This window comes from Melitaea cinxia, chromosome 23 (assembly GCF_905220565.1).
Source record: "Melitaea cinxia chromosome 23, ilMelCinx1.1, whole genome shotgun sequence".
Lineage (NCBI taxonomy): Eukaryota > Metazoa > Arthropoda > Insecta > Lepidoptera > Nymphalidae > Melitaea > Melitaea cinxia.
In genome coordinates, this window is record NC_059416.1 from 11,653,872 (window position 1) to 11,665,394 (window position 11,523).

General features: G+C 33.6%; 1 protein-coding gene across 1 annotated transcript in view; it reads right to left on the bottom strand.

Moving 5' to 3' along the window:
- LOC123665296 (sodium-coupled monocarboxylate transporter 1) overlaps positions 1-11,218 on the bottom strand; it is a 43,742-nt gene extending 32,524 nt beyond the window's left edge. The window contains exon 1 of the mRNA XM_045599617.1: positions 10,991-11,218. The gene's annotated coding sequence lies outside the window, so the exon portion shown is untranslated. The remainder of the gene's footprint in view (positions 1-10,990) is intronic.
- Between the last annotated feature and the right edge of the window lie 305 nt (positions 11,219-11,523).

Genomic DNA, 11,523 nt, shown 5'->3' on the forward strand with positions numbered 1-11,523 from the left:
ATATATCCGCAAAACCCACAATCGAGCAGTGTCGTGGATTTTGTTCTGTCCCTTCATCAACAGGGTGAAAGAGGCCCCTGCCCAGCCCTGGAATATTACGTCTAAATCAATCAACTAAATAAATATTGTCTTCAGTATTAAAAATAAATTTTATTATATTTATATAACTTGTTAAAAATATTACACGGTTCATGCATAGCAATATATGTAAGTTTAAGGACGCTATCACATTTTTCTACAAATATCAGTGTTTTTCACGTACCATTTTAATTAATTAGGAGTCACCCTGAGAGGATATCTTGGTTTCAAATGAAAGATAATATATTCATCTCCGAGTGAGACCATAAAAATTCTATAGCCCCATACAAACTTTTCACACAAATACAGTTTAACCATCACAGAAATCGCAAAAAATTAAAAAAAGACGGGTCTGAATTGGAACCATTATAGCCTAAATACACTGCACTAAGAAAAATAAATACACTAAGAAATTGTTGCTTATTTAGTCCTCTATGCGTAGCGCTAGATATTTTATATAAAAATAAATAATATTTCCATTTATGAGAAAAATAAGAAACGCTCTCAAATTTCTTCATACATTTTTTACAAGTGAACCATCGTCGTTCGTCATTCCGCGCCGAAACGCGCTCATGGAAGCACGGCTGTATCGCTTCAGCGCAAGTAATAATTACGTAAAAAATGAGTTTTTTGTGTGTACTGTGCTTGGACGAAATTGATACTTCACAATCGATTGTCTTTGCTATGCATCTGGTTTTTATATAATAATCAATAATAATAAGTAATCTTTACAATTTGTCTTCTTTTCAACCGACTTCAAAAAAAGGAGGAGGTTACTCAATTCGACCGTATATATATATATATATATATATATATATATATTTTTTTTTTTTTTTAATGTATGTTCGGAGATAACTTTTTCGTTTATGAACCGATTTTGATAATTCTTTTTTTGTTGGAAAGGAGATATCTCTAGTTTGGTACTATGATAAGGAAACTAGGATCTGATGATGGGATCCCAGAGAAATCGAGTGAAACTTTCAAAAATCGTACGGGTGACTAGTAAATTTAATCATGTTTTCATTAAGTACTATAAAGCACTACTATTTAATAAAGGTCTGGAGTCGATCTGATTGATGATGGAGAAGAAAGATAGTCGAGGGAACTCTTCAACAATTTATAGCAATTACCTGCTTTTTGATCTTAATTCGTTTCTATTGATGAGAACTTTGCAGCTGTATTAGTTATAAGTGCCATTACAGTCTGATAATGGAGACAAAAGATAGTCGAGGGAACTCTTTAACGATTTATAGCAATTACCTGCTGTTTGAACTTAATTCGTTTCTGTCGATGAGAACTTTGCACCTATATGAGTTACAAGTGCCATTACAGTCTGATGATGGAGACGAAAGATATTCGAGGAATTACCTGCTGTGTGGTCATCTGCGTCACAGGACCAGGTTTGATGATGGAGCCCATAAACACTCGAGGGAATTTCTCAACAATTTACAGGAGTTGACCTTTTGCTGTTTGACGACCGCTTTGATATAATGGTGCATGTGCCGCGTCGGCGGCGCCTAAATACTGACGGTCGCGGGTTCAATTCCCGCTTGGAGTGGATATTTATGTTTATACAAATATTTATTTTCAGTCTAGTTGTTAATCCTTGTGGTTCTCCCAACCTAGCCTCGGAGAACACGCTAGGCTGTCAGTCCCGGTTGTTATTACGTGCACCTGATAGCGAACTTTACTCATAGTATGTCGACGCGTTAGCGCAGCGGTCACAGCACTGGCTGTTGCGCTGGCGTTAGTGGGTTCAATCTCCGCGCAGGACAGACATTTGTATTGGCCATATAAGATGTTTGTCATGATCTGGGTGTTTGTGCTTGTGTATTGTGTATGTTTCCGGACCCCCGACACAAGAGAAAAAGCATCCTTGTTAGGTCTACCCATCACTAAAAATTGTAAAATAAAATAATTTTTAACAAAAAAAAAACCGACTTCTAACAGGAAACTAAAAAGTGAAAAATAAACTTACTTAGTACAAAGTAATTCGTATTTTGATTTAGTTAATCAGAAATGATTAAATAAATATTTTATAATATTGAAGAAGTTTCCTGTTTGAAGTCGGTTTTTTTTGTTAAAAATTATTTTATTTTAAATTTACATTCATCATCATCATCATTGTTCCGTTTGCAGAGTTATAAAATAAATAAATTTCTAAAATAGAAGCAGCCTATGTTACTCCTTATTGCATAAGATATATCCCAGTGAAAGTACCGTCAAAATCGGTCCACCCGTTTCAGAGATTAGCCGGAACATACCGACAGACAGACAGACAAAAATTGGAAAAATGTTATTTTGGTATATGGACCGTGTATACATCCGTACGCATTTAGTAAAAAGTAGTATTTTAATATAACTAAAGGACACTCCAATTTTATTTATTTGTATAGATTGTTTACGTAAAATATGTTATGTTTATATTATTATAATGTTAAAACTATAATAATATAACTTAAAATTGTATGTGATTTTGAATTATAAAAATAAGCGTATTATTATCTATTATATTTTATTGTATAGTACGACGAACGAGTAGTAGATACCCTGACGCCTTAAGACATCGTCATAAACAGAGTAGGGGAGAGGTTCCGTGAATAGTAGGTACTTAGTAACAGTTACCAAGTTCGACTTTAAACTTACAACTAAATTTACTAATCAATACCAGTAAAATTAAAAATTAATACTTTCAAGTACCAAGATTAGTTACGTCGGTACAAAATCGAGCAGCGGTATCAATGTGTGCGTACGCGTAATGTTATTGTGTTGCGATTTAAATACCTAAACTTGAGCGAGTGAAAAATGTGATAGCGTCCTTAAATAAAATCAGATAAGTATGACATAATGTGGTTATTCTAACAATACGTGATAAATTAACGTCTACTACAATCGCATGTAATTTAATTACAAATATAATCAGCCTACACTAATATGATAAAAATTAAGAGGTTGTTTGTTTGAGCGCGGTAATTATGAAATCAATGTATTTTAAGCTCAATAAAAGTCTACAAGTTGGTAAATACTTATGGGTATTGATTTTAGCATACAGAGAACCTTATTTGGTATGCGGTTAGAATCCAAAGTTCGCGTAGTTATTCAAGATGGTTAATTGAGGTATAACACAGCAAAATATATCCTACAAAAATCTAGAACACCCTAGCATGGGAAGTACCTCAGCCTTACAGAAGAAAACAGCTAAATACTACTTTCAAGTCTTTGTTCTTGCTGTGTGGTTACGGCAGAAAGAATATAGCCACCCCCTCTCTTCCCGTGGTCGTAAGAGGCGACTAAGGGATATCACAGTTTCACTACCACCTTGGAACTTAAAAAACCGACCGATGGCGGGATAACCACCAAACTGCTGACTTTGAAATACACAGGCCGAAGACGGGCAGCAGCGTCTTCAGTGCGACAAAGCCAGCCCTGCGGTCGCCAACCCGCCTCCCCAGCGTGGTGACTATGGGCAAAACACACGAGTTCACGCAATTCTTGGCACGAACTTGTGGAGGCCTATGTCCACCAGTAGACTGTATCAGGCTGATGTGATGAAGTCTTTGTTCCTGTCGTGAATAAGATGACCAGAGCTCCTAGGAAGGGTCGGGGGTAGGGACGGTAACGCCCTTGCGAAGCTTCTGGTTAGCAGGCGTCTGTAGGCTACGGTAACCGTAAACCATCAAGTGGAACATATGCTTGTTTGGCGATCTAGTTGTATAAAACAAGTTGATATAACCATTTTTACTTGAACATTATTGAAATTCATCTCTTGCATGTATTGTATCGCGCCTCGGAGGAGGTTCAAAGTCCCATTGAGACCAAATTTCACATAAACAAAATTAGTCATATTTTATAAATATACGTATATTTGTCTTTCAGCAGAATTGGCAAGTTAGTCAACAAAGAATTGAGGTAACAGTCTCTTGTTTGAAATTTGGCAAGCTGATGAAAGTATGTTTCGTTGGAAAATTTTGTGAAATCGTAAGTTTTTGGCAAGAGCTTGGGGAAACAATGGATACTAATTATTTCTGGTAATTAAGATCGGTGTCATACGTAAAACTCAATGTGCACGCATTACTTGCTAATGATTGAACTAAATTGGACATTTTTTTCCCTTTTGGTAACCCTCAGAAAATGTGTCGAAGTTTCCTGAGACTGCTACTCGTATAATGTATAAAAATCTGATTTTCGAGTAATGATGTCTCCTCCTATAATATAAATGTTAGTAAGATGAGTGACCTATGTCAGAGATGCGGAAATATATACAACACAAACACAACAGTCTTCGACAAGCACCTATTAATAGATGTACCTTATTTACATAACAAAAAAATTATCTTAGGATCAATCTAGCCATCCTGTTGTCGTCAATTCTAAAAATGTTATTTTAAGATTGGCGAAATAACCAATGAAGACCTAAAGAATTCTAATGCGTTCAGACACGTATATCGCGAGGAATTTCTTAGGAATTTCTAGTCCACTTTGTCTGATATGCGTTTTCTAAAATAGATCTAAGAGTCAAGATACCCAAGTCCGCCGCTGCGGTCAACGTACTGAGAGCGTTTAATTAATAAATAAACGACTCACACTTAAGGGCCACCCTAGGATTTACTTCCGTGTTGGGATCTAGAAACACAAATAATACATAAGCAAAGACGCCCAGATTACGGCAAACATCTGTATGGCCAATACAGATTTTTTTTAAATATAAAATTCGTACCTACTGGAGTTATTGAGGATTCAGTATTTTCATTTCGAAAAGATTTCGTTTTGTGGTTTCGAAATTTAAATTAACAATAGTTAATTTTTCAACGTCTTATAATACAAAAGTATCATTTTTAAAATTACGATCATCTACATAGTTACTACCAATTGGAATAAATAAATTTTAGATGTTGATATGACCAACTTAAATAAATATTTTTTATTGTTGTATTGTAATAAAATTAGGACCTTTTTTTGTTTTTACTTGATAGGTTATTTACATAATAGAATCTTGACGCTATTAATAAAAACAGATAATGTGCAGGATATTAAAAGTACGTAACAAATTTCTAGTTAATTCTAATACAGCATAATATATTAAAGCCATAATTTTATACACGTAAATTGATTCGTTCTGCTCACGTAACGTCAACCGTTGGTCAAGAAAAATTGCATGATCTTCAAATAAAATGGTACGTTTTATTAATCATAAATCTCAAAGTAGCATAAGACATAAGTCTCAACTGGCAATCACTATTAACTACTCTACTTAAAGTATATATTAAACTGTACATAGATAAAACACCATTGTTTGTTTTACATATATTGTATTTTTATGTAGGTACTGTTTTAGAATAATTACATACATTTAGCAAACATGACGTCAATAAGTATAAATGATAATAGGCTTGAAATATAATATTGTAAAGGTGACAAACGATGGAAGCAAATTTAGTTGAATGGATAACAAACCAATAGATACTGACGTTATAAAGCTGAAAAGTTTGTTTGTTTAAACGCGCTAATATCAGGAATTACTGTTTCGAATTGAAAAATTCTTTTTGTATTGGATAGCCTATTTGTCGAATCAAACTATAGGCTATTTTGGAGTTTCTTCCTTACGAATCAATTTTAATATAAGGCTCTATGATGAAAAAACTATGACATGATAAATCTTCTGAATGAATGGCTATCGGCGGCGTATGGCGTTATTTGATTCGTCTATTTACCATTTGATATGGTATTAATCTTTTTCTTAGACGAGTTAGCCTTTTTTGTGACTATTTAGACAGTCGATCTGAAGGAGTAAAACTCAAACTAACGCATATAAAACCACGGAGTAGAACTAGTAGAATAATAAACATAAAAATAAACCGCTATTAGTGTTGCTAAGGGCAAACTTCTAGAACTGATATATAGGCTGGACCGATATGTCAGTATTTTAAATTACTTCAATAATTGGAAGAGTTTCTCAATTCTACGTTTTGTGAAATTTATTACATAATTTTTCACTTGATGTACTCCGATTTTGATGATTTTCTTTATTGAAAATCTAGCGCTTGCTGTGTGGTCCCATTTAAATTTCATCGAGATCAGAGGAGTGGTTCTTGGGTTATCCCAAATAAACAAAAAAAATTTTTTTGCAAGTTTTCAAGCCCTCAACCCTGGAGCAGGAAACAAGGTCACCGCTTACCGCAACAAGGAGCCAGTCAAATATTGTCTACCTACTGATCTTGTGACGGAATAAACTCGGGTTGGATCAATACATTTGAAAGGTCAACTATTTATATTCTTCACAATTAATGTTATCAATGATCTATATTCTCTTATGTCACATAGTTATTGGAGACGTAAAAAAGCCCCAGTTATCCTAGATATACACAAGAAATTAAAATTTTTTGCAATAGATCAAAAGGAATGTTTGGGAATGTATTCATTAGATTATTGGATTAGTAGGTATAATTTTAAAAGTCTATTTAGATATGGAATAGCTAGTATATCTCAACCCAAAAGAACATACGAAATTTCGTCTCTTCAACGTAATTGTTCTTCATTTTTAAAAAATAATTATTGTAATCATTATAAATTTTTCACAGACGGGTCAAAAGATATGATGTCAAATAGTGGTCCCGCATTCCTTGATCCTTAAACCAATAAAGGCTTTAAGTTTAAAATTTGTCACAGTATGTCTATTACTCATCTAGAGCTTATTGCTATTTCTAGGGCACTATCCTATATTCAATTAATAAATAGTAACAAATTTGTCATTTTAACTGATTCTAGAAGTGCTCTTCAACACATGGCTCAGTGTTCCTCTTATTTAAGAGGTACTTCGATAGTTTACGAGATTATAAAATCCATTAAAGATTTAACCTCTCATTCAAAGGAGGTAATTCTTCAATGGATTCCCTCTCATATTGGATTGTCTGGAAATGAGGAAGTAGACATATTGGCAAAACAAGCCTGTAGTGTAAACGATATGCCTTTCTTCACTGACTGTTTACATCTAATTAAAATATACTGTTTTGATGTGTGGAAAATTTATTTTGATGAGCGATCAGTGGTGAAGGGCATATCGTACAGAACCATGTAGAATGATCCTTGGAGAATACCATGGTTTGATGAATGCAAGCTGAGTAGGAATACGTTAACCACAGCATTTAGACTCCGTTCCGGTCACATTCCATTTAATAAGTTTGCTTACCTGATGAAAAAGGTACCATCTCCGCTGTGTACCGAATGCGGCATCATTGAAAATTCAGTTCACATTATGGTGGAATGTGTCCGAAATGAAGATATTAGAAATGATATGCTGCAAATTACTCAAAATTTTAAAGAGCTTGGAGGAACATGGAGTCTGCAAGTCGCCGAAATATCGAAAGTTTCAAAATAATTGTATTAGCTCGCAAGCGAAAAAAACATGGAGTTTAATTAGATCGACAAGTAATACAACGTAAGACGAAAAAATAGTCAAGTTAATACGCGTTATCAAAGATTACTACTCATCAGATCTCAATGAAATTTAAATCACAACACCAGCTCCAGCTATCGATTTAAAAAAGGTCTTCCCAATAAAAAGTTATGAGGTATAATACAACGACGGTCGATAAAAAATCGGTCAAGTAAATACGCGTTATTAAATATTACTCAAAAAGTACGGTCGGCATATCTGCCCAGTGTAAAGTTATGCGGTATAATAAAACGTAGATCGACGAAAAATGAGTCAGGTAAATACATTATCTATTCATATAATGAAATGGTAGGAAAGTCAAAACTGTACATTGAATATTTTTTTTAAAAAGAATACTTGGGGTGTGATCTACAATCGATACCGAAGCCAAAAATATAGTTTTTAGAATTTTTGTCTGTTTGTCTGTATGTATGTCCGGGATAAACTCAAAAAGTACTGCATGGATTTACTTCAAATTTGGCACGAATATTATTATGAAGTCGGGTCAACATGTAGGCTACAAATTATCATGCTATCACCTACGGGGAACGAGCAGTGAACCTTTATTTCTTCAACGCATTCTGTAACAACGTGTAATCTAACGACGCATATTTGAATGTTGTTATTATGTTAATAACCATGCTATAATCTAGCTTCACACAATAAATAAAGACATTCTGTAGTATATTTAGTATCAGCATTGCACTCGTGCAAAGCCGGGGCGGGTCGCTAGTTAAATATAACTCGAAAAGTACTCGTTAGATCTCGATTAAATTTAAATGGGACCAACGAGGCACGCCACCTTTCGAAAAAAAAACATCAAAACCGGCCAATCAAAAGTTCTGAGGCAACATATATAAAAAATACAGTCTACTTGAGAGCCTCCTCCTTTTTTTGAAGTCAGACAATAATAATCACGTTAAATGAAACAGTGAAACTATATGACAAGCATCGGCTTCGGATTAAAGCAAGAATCAGCAAAATCGGTCCACAGAATAAAAAATTATGAGGTGTACCGTGTAATACAACGACAGTCGACGAAAAAATAGACAATTAAATATGCATTGCTAGAGACTATTCAAAATATTCACAATATATTTATCATTTCTCTTCCCGTGGGTGTCGTAAGAGGCGACTAAGGGATAACACAATTCCACTACCACCTTGGAACTCATAAAGCCGACCGGTGGCGGAATAAACCAAATGCTAGCTTTGAAATACACAGGCCGAAGACGGGCAGCAGTGTCTTCGGTGCGACAAAGCCAGCCTTGCGGTCACTAACCCGCCTGCCTTGCGTGGTGACTATGGGCAAAACAAATAATTTCGCGCTATTTTTGGCGTGAACTTGTGGAGACCTGTGTCCAGCAGTGGACTGTGATAGGCTGAAAGGATGATAATGGTGATGATTGGAAAAGTAAGTGTCAGATTTCGATTAAATTTAAATGGGACCAATAACACACGCCACCTTTCAAATAAAAAAATCACCCAATCAAAAGTCCTAAGGTGATATATATAAAAAAATAGAGCTTGAGAGCCTCCTCCTTTTCGAAAGTCGGTTAAAATCAATCGTGGTTAGTCCCGTACAAATCAATCGTGATACTAAAGTTGTTTTAGTACAGAAATGTTAACCATATATACAGAAATGTTGTTCAATTCAATGTGATTAAAACATTGAATTGAACAAAATTTGAATTAAATCAAAGTTTAAAAATATCATAAATTAATTACAAGATTACATCAAGAAAAATTTGCCGTTATTTGGAAAATGTTAAAGACTTATTGTTATCCTTTTTATTTAAAATTTAATTTTACATAAATTATTTATTTTAACAAATTTAAAATTTAATTTCAAATAAATCTTAAATTATAATTTAAAGTATAATAATTGTATTTGCTCGCAAACGAAAAAAAAACAGACTTCAATTACATCGACAAGTAATACAACGTAGATCGACGAAAAAATAGTCAAGTAACTACGCGTTATCAAAGATTACTCAAAAGTAGTTAACAGATCTCGATAAAATTTAAATGTGACCACATGATAAACACCAGCTTTCGATTAAATTAAAAATTATCAAAATCGGTACACCCAGTAAAAAGTTATGCGGATTTTCGAGAGTTTCTCCTCGATTTCTCTGGAATCCCATCATCAGATTCTGGTTTCCTTATCATGGTACCAAACATCCAGTAAAAAGTTATGCGGTATAGTAAAACGTAGGTCGACGAAAAAAGCGTCAAGTAAAAAAACGCATTATTAGATATAACTTGAAAAGTAGTTGTTAGATCTCAAATAAATTTAAATAGGACCAAATGACACACACCACCTTACGATTTAAAAAAATTGTCGAAATCGGTCCACTCAGTCAAAAGCGCCTTGTGAAGCGGCTGAAAAATCTAAGGCATACAAATAAAGGGGTCTAGGCTCCGAATATGATTTTGTCCCATTCGGTGTTGAGACCCTTGGTCCATGGGGTCCTAGCGCTATAAGACTTTTTAAGGAAATAGCAAAAAGGTTATTCGACGTCACAAGAAACCGAAGAGCTGGCAGCTACTTCGGACAAAGAATTATTAGTCTAGCTATTCAAAGGGGGAACGCTGCCAGTATCTTCGGAACCTTGCCTAAAGGGACTCCTTTTAATAATATTTTTTAGTTATTATATTATGTATGTATATATACTTAAGGTTTATAGTTTTAGGTTCATTGTTACAACTCTGATATTACCTATTTATTTATTTATTAACTTATTTTACTAGGTAAATTATGTTGTATATTAAAAGAAATTATTAAAAAAAATAAAAAATAATAATTGCGATGGAAAAATATGGGTTGATCGTAGAGAAGTGGAAAATTAAGAGTAATATAATTTGTTTTTATTCTAAGATATGACACACAAAATGTATGACAAAATAAAAATAAAAATCTTGTCAAAAAAATTAAAGTTTATAATTAACAAATAATATATATACGGGTTGATCGTAGAGGGTTGAAAATTTAGGGTTGTATATATTTTTTTATGTTGTATAATAATAAAAAAATATCTAATAATTCAAATAATATTTAGGGGTAGACTACCCTTAACATTCAGGGGGATGAAAAAAAGATGTTCGATTCTCAGACCTACCCAATATGCACACAAAATTTCATGAGAATCGGTCAAGCCGTTTCGGAGGAGTTTAACTACAAACACCGCGACACGAGAATTTTATATATTAGACTAATATTATTAACAGATTATTCGTTACTAAGCTGAAATTAACATTACAAGATGAAACGCAATTTTGAATTCAAATGGAATAACTGTTGCAATTTCAAAAACAATGTTCAAGTTTATATTTTATGCGAAGTAAATAAAAATATTATATATTGAATTATTTCTACAATGTTATTTAATTATTGTAATATAAAATACACAACATTTACAATCAGAATTCCTACTATTACAAATTATTATTTAAAAAAAAATGTATTACAATACTTACGATACAATGCAAACGATGCAGATTTATTGAACGATTCAAACACTTGCATAAAATTAACACAGCTAAATAAACAGATGATTTGTTTTCAATATAAATATAAACAAGTAGTGAGCTTATTCCGTGATCCGTAAATAGATGAATTGGCTCGAATCTACGCGTTTTGTAACGACACGAGACAACATCCGTGCGTCTCGACGCGCAGCGCGGGAATGACGAATTGACGAATTGAGCAATAAAAGTAAACCTTTATCTGATTTATATTACGTTCGATATTTGAAATTAGCTTTGTGTGTTTTGTATTAATGTTTATGATTTTAAGCGAGTGTAATTTTTTTTGTCACTTATAGTAGATTTAATATTTTTTTTTTACTTGCCAGTTTGAAACGAAATTTTTTGAAGTAAAACTTCTTTATGGACGCTCCAGTTGGGAAGTAAGCTGGTGACTGCGCGACGAGAGCGTTACGAACAGAGTGATTGAGTGACGCGAACGGAAATTGAGAGGGAGATATAACATATTAGTTAGTGAAGATAGA